The sequence below is a fragment of the Rhinoderma darwinii genome, chromosome 3, assembly GCF_050947455.1.
Source record: "Rhinoderma darwinii isolate aRhiDar2 chromosome 3, aRhiDar2.hap1, whole genome shotgun sequence".
Taxonomy (NCBI): Eukaryota; Metazoa; Chordata; class Amphibia; order Anura; family Rhinodermatidae; genus Rhinoderma; species Rhinoderma darwinii.
This window is the reverse complement of record NC_134689.1, coordinates 233,472,214-233,484,899: the sequence shown is the minus strand read 5'-3', so window position 1 is coordinate 233,484,899 and position 12,686 is coordinate 233,472,214. Positions and strand designations below refer to the sequence as shown.

General features: G+C 38.7%; 1 protein-coding gene across 1 annotated transcript in view; it reads right to left on the bottom strand.

The window, feature by feature from the left end:
- LOC142749454 (uncharacterized) overlaps positions 1–12,686 on the bottom strand; it is a 168,645-nt gene that overhangs the window by 51,988 nt on the left and 103,971 nt on the right. The gene's annotated exons all lie outside the window — the stretch shown is intronic.

Below are 12,686 nucleotides of genomic sequence, written 5' to 3'. Positions count from 1 at the left end.
GCAGCAGCCTGCCACTAACGGCACCCGGCGATCATGTGACCTGTCACATGATCACCGGGAGGAATAGAGACAGAGCCGCTGCTGCTGTCTCTATTCCTATACACAGCGTTCATTGAACGCTGTGTAAAAAGACATCGGAGAAGACAGAAGCAGTGAAAGCTGCTTCTATCCTCTCCTCAGGGTCCCCGGCAGTCACTGACAGCCGGAGAACCGACATTCAGCTGCCCGATCGTGCGGGCAGCAAGTTAAAACCCGAGCCGTAAAAAGTCTATGGCTCGGGTTTTAAGGACCCTGACCGCAGGCCGTAAATATACAGCCAGCGGTCGGGAACCAGTTAAGGAGGATCCATTGCCATTAGGAGCCTGTAGAATTCCCTGCAGAGAAGGCTCATTTATTCTAAGAGGTTATCTATTTCTGTTCTAGGTCTTGCCCCAAGATCACTGTATTCTGTCATTTTCAAACTTGCTTATAACCTGCTAAGCTCCTTTCCTCTTTTCCTCCTGTGGTTTATTCTTAGCATTATGTCCTGGAGACTTAAAATATCTCTCAATTTTATGTTCAGCATTCCCCATAAACTGGTGTAAATTATAGCGGAACTCTACGCCAGCTTGTAGCTGCCGTACATTTCCCTTTCTGGGGCATGCCAGAGATGCACCTAATTTACAGTATGAAAAGCAGTGCCCCGGTGTAAAACAGCCATCTTAATAAATTCCCCCCTAAGTGTTTTTTCCCCCTCAGCCTGTATATTATAATTTAGATAAAATGAAAAGATATTGTAGGCACTGTTACCAAGGTTTTCACGAACAGTGACATTCCCAACAAGCTCTGCTTTGTTTCAAATTAGCAGATCGAATAAAGTATCAATTCCTGTCGGATCATCCTCAAACTAACCCATAACATGGAATAAGTTGAGGAATTTTCGACCCTTTTCAATTGAAGAAGAATCATGCCCCCCAATCAATATCTGGGTAGGAAAAATCTCCCATTACCACCAGGGCCATATTTACAGCTTGCACTGCCTTAGGCACTGTCTGAATACACCCCCATTAAAGGCCCATTTATACTCGCCAATTATCGTCATGATTGGCTCATTTCTGAACAATCAAAATTATAATTGGTCAGTGTTAACATAAAAGAAGATCAACGATAAAGCATTATTTTATCGTTGATCATCAATTGTAATGGTGTAAGAATAATTGTTATTGGGGACACGATTGATAAATGTAAATGCCGCTTTAGTGGTGTTGACAGTGTTCCACAAGACGCATGCGCTCTATTGGAAGCTACAGGGCACACTATGCTGTACCAGAATCTGCATACTAAGAATAGCCGTACCCCCAAATAATAACGAATACAGTGATTAAATATTACCACCATACCGTAACTTAATAATACCGCAATACTGTAACTGAAAACCGCCACCATACCGTGACTGGGTAACACCACCGTACCATGGCTGGATAACAACACCTTACAGTGACTGGATAACACACCATATCGTGACCGGATAACACCACCATACCTTGACTGAATAACACACCATACCGTCACTGGATAACAACATCGTACTGTGACTGGATAACACCACCCACAATACCGTGAATGAATAACACGTTTGTACCATAACTGGAGAACGCGACTCTACAGTGACTGCATAACACCATCGTACCGAAACTGGATTACAGTACTGTACTGTGACTAGATAACACCATCACACTATGACTAGATAACACCATGATACTGTGACTGGATAACACCACCGTACCGTGATTGGATAACATCACCATAAGCGTATAAGCTAGTTCACCCACTATCTGTATCCGAGAATGTATAAGCTTGTACACCTACTAACTGTATCCATAAGCGTAAAAGCTAGCACAACCACTAGCTGTATTCATAATCGTACAAGCTAGTACATCCAATAGCTTTATATATAAGCATACAAGCACGTACACCCGCAATTATCATTATTCTGTATACATAGGCATGCAGAGAAGATGTAAATCACATCTTCTCTGCATCCCTCCAAGCCCCCTCAGCACAGGGAATTCCTGTAACATCATTACTGACATTATGGGCTTCCCTAGTAACTGCCCCAATACAGAAGTGGTGCTTCTGCATTCAGGAATACAGCTCTCAATAACAGTGCTGTGTTCATTTATTTATTTTTTTGCGACAAGGAAGTTCCATGCCACAGTATAGGATCCTGCCGATGGCACTGAATGCAGGACCGCACAGTGCCATCAAACACTCCATGTAAATAATTGGGCTTCAGGCACAGGGAATATGCCATTAGCCCATTAATTTATGTGGCGTGTATGGGAAGGGGTTAAACATTATGGTAGGAGACTATACCAAGAGTCTGTAAATGCACCCTATGCACATTTAATAACATGTATGAGTAGCCCCTTGAAAGTGCTCCCTGTAAGAATTTGTCTTGTGCTTTCCCTTTGATCTTCCATATGGCTGTAGACATATATATGATGCTCTTTGTATGATATTTAGTTCCTGGAATGATTTTTGTAATGTTCATATTGTCAACAGCTGCTGAATATCCTTGTGTCAGATATTAACGCATTAACCTCAGACAGGTTTAGTAAGTCATCACGCATGACAATAAAAGGATCATGTATCATTCAGGTATTCATCTACCATCAAATGCTTAGTTTGTACCTATGTAATTGAAAGTTGTTTTTTTTTGAATACTCATTTTTATTAAAGTTTACATAATACAAACAATGGTACAGGTCAAGAGAAGTAGAAAAGTCCTCCAGAAAAAGAAAAAAATATACAATATATCATGTAATACCATTATATAAACAGTAATAACTTTTTAACCCCCAGGCAACCCCAACTAACCCCCCTCCTCATCCATACGCCAGCCATGTCACACCTTTAAAGTATACAAATACTAGTAGCTATTCGTCCATGCAATAATTCCAAGGAATACCATGCTGTGTACTTAAAACAATCATGAAAAGATTTCCGCATTGTTAAGGACTGTGTATTAATAAAGGATTGCCAAGTTAAAAAGAACAGCTTTGTCTGTGTCTCTTTATGCAAGGTCACGTTTACTCATTCCATGTGAAATAAGTATTCAAACTTCATTACAACTAACGCAAAAGGTACTGTCAGGATTCTACCAATATTGAGGTATACTCTTGCGAGTTGTGCTCGCCCAAATATGTATATAAAGTAGATTTATTAGGCTTAGAGAGGCTACTCTTGTCCAAATGTGATAAAATGCTAAAGATAGCCCATTGAGGAGTCATATCTAAAGATATCTTAAATGTTTGATAAAGATGGTCTTTAAAGAGGCTCTACAGAGGCTCTGTCACCACATTATATGTGCCCTATCTCCTACATAATCTGATCGGTGCTGTAATGTAGATAACAACAGTGGTTTATATTTTTAAAAATTATAATTTTTGGGCATGTTATGAGCAATTTTATATTTATGCTAATTCGTTTCTTAATGCCCAACTGGGGCAAAGTGGGTGTTGTAAAGAGAAGTGTATGACGCTGACCAATCAGTGTCATACATTTCTCTCCATTCATGTCCATTTGTACTCAGCACAGCATGATCTTGCGAGATCATGCTGTGCTGTCACATACACCCACATTAACTTTACTGAAGTGTCTTGAGAGTGAATAGACATCGCCTCCAGCCAGGACACGATGTCTATTCACACTCCCGACACTTCGGTAAAGTTTGTGTGGGACTTACTCACACAGCACAGCGAGATCACGCTGTGCTGTCATTCACAGCGTGATCTCACGAGATCACGCTGTGCTGTGATTAAGTCCCACATAAACTTTACAGAGAGTGTGAATAGACGTGGCGTTCTGGCTGGAGGTGATGTCTATTCACTCTCAAGACACTTCAGTAAAGGTAATGTGGGTGTATGTGACCGCACAGCATGATCTCACAAGATCACGCTGTGCTGAGTACAAATGGACATGAATGGAGAGAAGTGTATGACGGTGATTGGTCAGCATCATACACTTCTCTTTACAACGCCCACTTGGTCAAAAGTTTTAAAAAAAACGCCCAGTTGGGCATTAAGAAACTAATTAGCAGAAATCTAAAATTGCTCATAACTTGCTCAAAATTGATCGTTTTGCAAAATAAAAAAACACTTATCTACATTACAGCGCTGATTAGATTATGTAGGAGATAGGGCACTTATAATGTGGTGACAGAGCCTCTTTAACAGAGGACCATAACAATCGGGTTTGCGGGCATTCCACATAATTATGAAAAATATCATAGTTGGGTTGATTGCATTTGGCACAAGAGTATACTTCTAAAGAAATTTTGGACTGTAATTGCGGGGTAATATAAGACCTATGAAAGACCATAAGAGCCATTTCTTGATATGTACTTACTGGGACAGCTTTGTTTAAATAAAGTGCAGCTTCTAGCAATGTTTTTGTAGTGTAACTGGAAAGTTGGGAAGACCACCTGGCGGCTCTAGTAGATTCTTGTGACCAATCTATACATAATCTAATAACCCTGTAAATAGCACTCATGGAAGTTTGAGTAGAATGGGACCGCTTAAAAAAAAGACAAAGTTTGTGGACTTGTGTATCTACATGTAAGTGTACCATTACTTGACTGACATAACTGCACATCTGTAGATATACAAAATGTTGTCCCTCTAACACTTGAAATTTTTCACAAGCTGCAGAATAAGACAAGACTTTATATCTGGCATGTAGGAGATCTATTAGCATAACACACCCTTACGACAATAATAGGCGATATATAGGAGGTGGTTTACCTGCCAAAAAGGATGGATTAACCGCAAAAGCAAGGAATAAAGGGTTAATTATACAGCAAATTATGGAATTTTCTAATTTGCGCCATGCTTGAATGGTAGACCATAACAAAGGATTATCTCTAACCTACAAAGGGATGTGATCCAAGTGATACAAAGGGGAACCATTTTTATCCTGGAGAACATTTGTGAAATGTGAACCTGTTGCTACAAATCGCAAATGTGCTGCAAATGAGAAAAATTTTAAGTTTGAAAGTGCTAATTCTATTGGCCCATCCCCCTTGCCAGATGAAAGTCCGAAAATGTTTGAGCAAAAGTTACTCCCCAACCTGTGGGGAGAGGACTAAACAACAGGATAAGGAGATCCTTTTGTTACAAAACTGCAGTGTAAATAAAAATGCCCAATTAATGTCAAATCACATTTCTGATAATAAAAGTGAAAAACTGAAAGGCATGTTAAAGTGTTTGTTCACAAATGCCAGAAGTCTAGCAAGCAAAATGGGGGAGCTGGAGGCCTTGGTACTGGAAGAAAATATAGATATAGTTGGTGTTGCTGAAACATGGCTGGACTCTTCACATGACTGGGCTGTAAATCTACAGGGTTTTACACTGTTTCGGAAAGACAGGACAAATAGGAAAGGTGGTGGTGTATGTCTGTATGTGAGAAGTGATATGAAGGTGAGTGTGAAAGAGACAATAGTGGGTGAAGATTGTGAGGAGGTTGAAACCTTGTGGGTGGAACTAGAAAGGGAGGTAATCACTGAAAAAATTACTTTTGGTGTCATCTATAGACCTCCCAATATAACTGAGGAGATGGAAGGTCAGCTATATAAACAGATGGAGCTAGTTTGGGCTAGTTTGTGGAAGACCCGACTAGAGGTGAAGCTCTGTTGGATCTGGTCATTTCTAATAATGCAGATCTTGTTGGGAATTTCAATCTTTGTGAAAACTTTGGTAACAGTGATCACAATATAGTTACATTTTACCTATACTGTAAAAAAACAAACACAGGCTGGAAGGGCAAAAACATTTAATTTTAAGAAAGCCAATTTCCCCAGGATGAGGGCTGCAATTCAGGATATAGACTGGGAAGAACTAATGTTAAATAATGGGACAAATGATAAATGGGAGATTTTCAAATCTACTTTGGGTAATTATAGTGCAAAATTTATTCCAATAACAAGTATAAACGACTAAAATGAAATCTCACATGGCTTACACCTTCTGTGAAAGGAACAATACATGATAAAAAAAGGGCATTTAAAAAATACAAATCTGAGGGACTGAGGGTACATCTGTAGCCTGTGTAAAATATAAAGAGCTTAATAAAATCTGTAAAAATTTAATAAAATTAGCAAAAATACAAAATGAAAGGCTAGTAAAACAAATCCCCAAAAATTCTTCAAGTATATAAATGCAAAAAAGCCAAGGTCTGAACATGTAGGACCCCTAGATAGTGGTAATGGGGAGTTGGTCACAGGGGATCAAGAGAAGGCAGAGTTAATAAATGGGTTCTTTAGCTCTGTATATACAAAAGAAGAAAGAGCAGCTGATGTAGCCAGTGCCAGTGCTGTTAATATATCAGTTGATATACTGAATTGAATGAATGTAGATATGGTCCAAGCTAAATAAAATAAAATAAACATGCACAAGGCCCCGGGACCAGATGGGATACACCCTAGAATTCTTAAAGAGCTTAGTTTAGTTATTTCTGTCACCCTTTTCATAATATTCAGAGATACTCTAGTGCCAATGGTCACAGTGACTGATATAATAAACCAGAAAGAGAAGAAAAGTCACGACCAAGTATTTGCAAAATACTTTGACTGGTATAGTGCCAAGGGACTGGCGCAGGGCAAATGTGGTACCTATTTTAAAAAAGGGCTCTAGGTCTTCCCCGGGTAATTATAGACCAGTAAGCTTAACATCCATTGTGGGGAAAATATTTGAGGGGCTATTGAGGGACTTTATACAGGATTATGTGAAAAAATTGTATTATAAGTGACAGCCAGCACGGTTTTACTAAGGACAGAAGTTGTCAAACTAACCTAACCTGATCTGTTTTTATGAAGAGGTGTACAGAAGCCTAGACAGACGCTGTGGATATAGTGTTTTTGGACTTTGCAAAGGCATTTGACACTGTCCCTCATAGACGTCTAATGGGTAAATTAAGGACTATAGGTTTAGAAAATATAGTTTGTAATTGGATTGAGAATTGGCTCAAGGACCCCATCCAGAGAGTTGTGGTAAATGATTCCTACTCTGAATGGTCCCCGGTAATAAGTGGTGTACCCCAGGGTTCAGTGCTGGGACCACTATTATTCAATTTATTTATTAATGATATAGAGGATGGGATTAATAGCTCTATTTCTATTTTTGCAGATGTAATATAGTTCAGTCTATGGAAGATGTTCGTGAATTGCAAGCGGATTTAAACAAACTGAGTGTTTGGGCATTCAGTTGGCAAATGAAGTTTAATGTAGATAAATGTAAAGTTATGCATCTGGGTACCAACAACCTGCATGCATCATATGTCCTAGGGGGAGCTACACTGGGGGATTCACTTGTTGAGAAGGATCTGGGTGTACTTGTAAATCATAAACTAAATAACAGCATGCAGTGTCAATAAGCTGCTTCAAAGGCCAGCAGGATATTGTCGTGTATTAAAAGAGGCATGGACTCGCAGGACAGGGATGTAATATTGCCACTTTACAAAGCATTAGTGAGGCCTCATCTAGAATATGCAGTTCAGTTCTGAGCTCCAGATCACAGAAAGGATCACAGAAAGGATGCCCTGGAGTTGGAAAAAATACAAAGAAGAGCAACGAAGCTAATAAGGGGCATGGAGAATCTAAGTTATGAGGAAAGATTAAAAGAATTAAACCTATTTAGCCTTGAAAAAAGACGACTAAGGGGGGACATGATTAATTTATATAAATATATTAATGGCACATACAAAAAATATGGTGAAATCCTGTTCCATGTAAAACCCCCTCAAAAAACAAGGGGGCACTCCCTCCGTCTGGAGAAAAAAAGGTTCAACATGCAGAGGCGACAAGCCTTCTTTACTGTGAGAACTGTGAATCTATGGAATAGCCTACCGCAGGAGCTGGTCACAGCAGGGACAGTAGATGGCTTTAAAAAAGGGTTAGATAATTTCCTAGAACAAAAAAGTATTGGCTCCTATGTGTAGAAATTTTTACCTTCCCTTTTCCCGTCCCTTGGTTGAACTTGATGGACATGTGTCTTTTTTCAGCGGTACTAACTATGTAACTATGTAACCTCTTGTGGCTGCCTTTAATATTGGCAAAACTCCCGACTTGTCGGAATTTATAAAAAAAACAGAAACCTCCCCAAAATCCCTTAACCCCTTAATCACCGGGCCTGTTTGGACCTTAAAGAGGCTCTGTCACCAGATTTTGCAGCCCCTATCTGCTATTGCAGCAGATAGGCGCTGCAATGTAGATTACAGTAACGTTTTTATTTTTAAAAAACAAGCATTTTTGGCCAAGTTATGACCATTTTCGTATTTATGCAAATGAGGCTTGCAAAAGTACAACTGGGCGTGTTGAAAAGTAAAAGTACATCGGGGCGTGTTTACTACTTTTACTAGCTGGGCTTTCTGATGAGAAGTATCATTCACTTCTCTTCAGAACGCCCAGCTTCTGGCAGTGCAGATCTGTGACGTCACTCACAGGTCCTGCATCGTGTCGGCACCAGAGGCTACAGTTTATTCTGCAGCAGCATCAGCATTTGCAGGTAAGTAGCTACATCGACTTACCTGCAAACGTCGATGCTGCTGCAGAATCATCTGTAGCCTCTGGTGTCGAGATGTCCTCGCTCGTCTGACACGATGCAGGACCTGTGAGTGACGACACAGCGTGATCTCTGGAGAACACGGCTGTGTCTGCACTGCCAGAAGCTGGGCGTTCTGAAGAGAAGTGGATGATGCTTCTATGCACAACGCCCAGCTAGTAAAAGCAGTAAACACGCCCCGATGTACGCACATAATACACGCCCAGTTGTAGTTTTACTTTTCAACACGCCCAGTTGGACTTTTGCAAGCCTCATTTGCATAAATACGAAAATGGTCATAACTTGGCCAAAAATGCTCGTTTTTTAAAAATAAAAACGTTACTGTAATCTACATTGCAGCGCCTATCTGCTGCAATAGCAGATAGGGGCTGCAAAATCTGGTGACAGAGCCTCTTTAATGACCAAGCCAGATTTGTCAAATCTAGTATGTCTGACTTTATCAGAGAATAACTCTGTGAAAGTTTTGAATATCCAAGTAATTCTGACATTGCTTTTTCGTCACATGTTGTACTTTATTTTAGTGGTAAAAGAAGACTGATACAATTTGTGGAAATTAATTAAAAAATAGAAAAATGGAAGAAATTTTGTAAAAATTAAATGTTTTCCCTATTTTTAACTGTAATATGTCACATATGTACACACATACTGTACATTTTTTTTTAAATTAAATAGATATTTCCATCTCTTTACTCTATTTTGGCAGCACTTTTGAAAAAATAAAATAAATTTTCAGCAATTTAGAGGACTTACAAATTGAATAATAATTTTATAAATTTTGAAGTACATTTTGTTTTCCTGCACCAAGCCAGGTTTTCAGAGGCTCATAGATCTCAGAATGATGGAAACCCCCACAAATGACCCCATTTCGAAAACTTAAGGTATTTATCTAGGGGTATAGTAAGTATTTTGACTCCACAGTTTTTTGCTAAATTTAATACATAGCAGGTGAAAAAAAAAAGTCACTTTTTTCATAAAAGTATCAGTTTGAAGACCGATTTCTTTGTAAAGCGAACATGAAAATGAAGAAACACCCCACAAAATCTATCACCCTGTTTCTCCTGTTTTCAAAAATGCCCACATTGTGGCCCTAATGCGTTGCCTGGACACACGGCAGGGCCCAAAAGGAAGGGAGCACCCGGAGGCTTTCAGGACTCATATTTTGCTTGAAAATGTTTTAGGCCCCACTGTACATTTGGAGAGGCTTTGAGCTGCCAGAACGATGGAAACTCCCCTATAAATGACCCCATTTAGTAAACTAGACCCCTTAAGGTATTTATCTAGGGGTATAGCTAGCATTTTTACCACACAGGTTTTTCAATAAATATATTGGAGTTAGTCTGTAAAAATGTAAATCTACTTTTTTTTATGAAACAACATAGAAATTTTTAATATTTACAAGGAATAACAAGAAAATGCACCCCAACATTTGTAAAGCAATGTCTCCCGATTACAACAATACCCCATATGTGGTAATAAACTGCTGTTTGGACCCACAGCAGGGCTCAGAAGAGAAGGAGCGCCATTTGGATTTGGATTTCTGATTTTGCTGGAATGGTTTTCGGTGCAATGTCGCATTTGCAAACGCCCTAGAGGGACTAAAACAGTAGAAACACCCCAAAAGTTACCACATTATGGAAACTACACCTCTCAAGGAATTTATCTAGGGGTATAGTTAGCATTTTGACCACACAGGTTTTTCGCTAAATATATTGGAATTAGTCTGTAAAAATTAAAATCTACTTTTTTTCTGAAACAACATAGACATGTTTAATATTTACAAGGAATAACAAAGAAAATGCACCTCAACATTTGTAAAGCAATGTCTCCCGATTGCGAAAATTCCACATATGTGGTAATAAACTGCTGTTAGGACCCACAGCAGGGCTCAGAAGGGAAGGAGCGCCATTTGGATTTTGGATTTCTGATTTTGCTGGAATGGTTTTCGGTGCAATGTCGCATTTGCAATGCACTGGAAGGACCAAAACAGCGGAAACCTACCAAAAGTGACCCCATTTTGGAAAAACCTTCAAGGAATTTTATTAGAATTAGGGCGCGAAAATGAATATCAAACTTTTTTCCACTAAAATGTTGAATTTTCTCATTTTCACAAGGGATAAAGGAGGAAAAAAACCAACAATTTTTTATAAAGCAATTTCTCCCAAGTACGGAAATACCCTACATGCGGTCATATGTTTTTTTCATTAGAAATTAATTAATCCTTTCAGGACTGATCCATTTTTTGCTTTCTTATTTTAGATTTTCACTCCCCGCCTTCCAAGAGCCATAACTTTTTTATTTTTCCATCAATAGAGTGGTGCGAGGGCTTATTTCTTGTGGGAGGAGCTGTAGTTTTTATTGGTACCATTTTTTTGGTACATAAAAAGAGATTAAAAAGTTGTATTACATTTTTTATTTAGAGCTAAGGTTACAAAAAATAAAAAAATGCGATTTTGGCGGTTTTAATTATTACATTTTTTTAAGGTGTTCACCGTGCGAATTAAATAATGGTATATTGTAATAGTTCGGACTTTTATGGACGTAGCGATACCAATTTTGTTCATTTTTTTTAAATTACTTTAGAAGAAAAATGGGAAAAGGTATTTTTTTTAACTTTAAAAAAAATTCTCACTACTAATAACTTGAATTCTTCTACACATTTTATTAATCCACTTAGGGGACTTGATTTAACAATCATTGGATCGCTGGTGCAATACACTGCAATACTAATGTATTGCAGTATATTGTTTTTTTTACAGGCTTCTGTAACAGAGCGATCGCTGTACCTGTCCGTTAGTCCCGGGTGTCAGCTGTAATACGCAGCTGACACCTGTAGCGTATGGAGCGGGCTCAGCACGTGACCGGCTCCATACATCAACCCCCGCACCATGACGGGCAATTAAGTCATAGTGCGCAAAGGGGTTAATGCACAGCGGATGGTTCAAAGTGAAAATTGCAATTTTCCACGGATATGCCATTTTAGTGCATAATATGTTGTGCCCAGTTTGTGCCACAGAAGACAAATACCTCATAAAACGTTAAGCGGGTTCTGCCGGTTATGGCGATGCCATATATGTGGGTGCAAACTGCTGCTTGGGCACGCTGCAGGGCTCAGAAGGGAGGGAGCGCCATTTTGCTTTTGGAGCACAGATTTTGCTTGGTAATAGTTCTGTTTGGGGTTTTGCTGCTATTTCAGTTTATAATGTGGGGGCATATGCGGGGTACATCAGGGCATAATAAGAGGGTACAATAATGGGGTAAATAAATAATATTTCATAGATATGTGGCCGGTGTCGCACTGATAAATGGAGCTCGATCTTATCCGCTTTTGCAACACTCTGCACATTTTGCATCGCCATATTCTGAAAGCCAGAAATTTTTATTTTTTCACCACCGGAGCCGTGTGAGGGCTTATTTGTTGCGGGACCATCTGTAGTTTTCATTGGTACTATTTTGGGATACATGCGATTTTTTTGATCACTTTTTATTCAATTTTTTTGCAATCCTGACCAAAAAACAGCAATTCTGAAGTTTTTTATTTTTGCGGCGTTCACCGTACGCTATAAATGACATTTTTACTTTATTCTGCGAGTTGGTATGATTGCGGTGATACCATATGTATATAGGTTTTTTTCCTTTTTTTTTAGCGTTTGCACAATAAAATCACTTATTTATAAAAAAAAAAAATTTCTGTCACCATATTCTGAGAGCCATCATTTTTTTATTTTTTTAGTCAAAAAAGCTGTGTAAGGGCTTGCTTTTTGCAGGACGAATTGAAGTTTTTATTGGTACTATTTTTGGGTACATGGGACTTTTTGATCACTTTTTTTATTTTTATTTTGGGAGGAGTGCTGACCAAAAAAATTGCGATTCTGTCGTAGTTTTTTATTGATTTTTTTGGGGTGTTCATCGTGTGGGAAAAATAACATTATAGTTTTATAGTTGGGGTCGTTACGAACGCGGTGATACCAAATATGTGTCATTTTTTAACGTGTTCATTTTTTTCTATAATAAAAGTCTTATAGGGGAAAAAAAGCATTTTGTGTTTATAGAACTAATTTTTACACTTTTTTTTTTTTTAAAAAACATTTA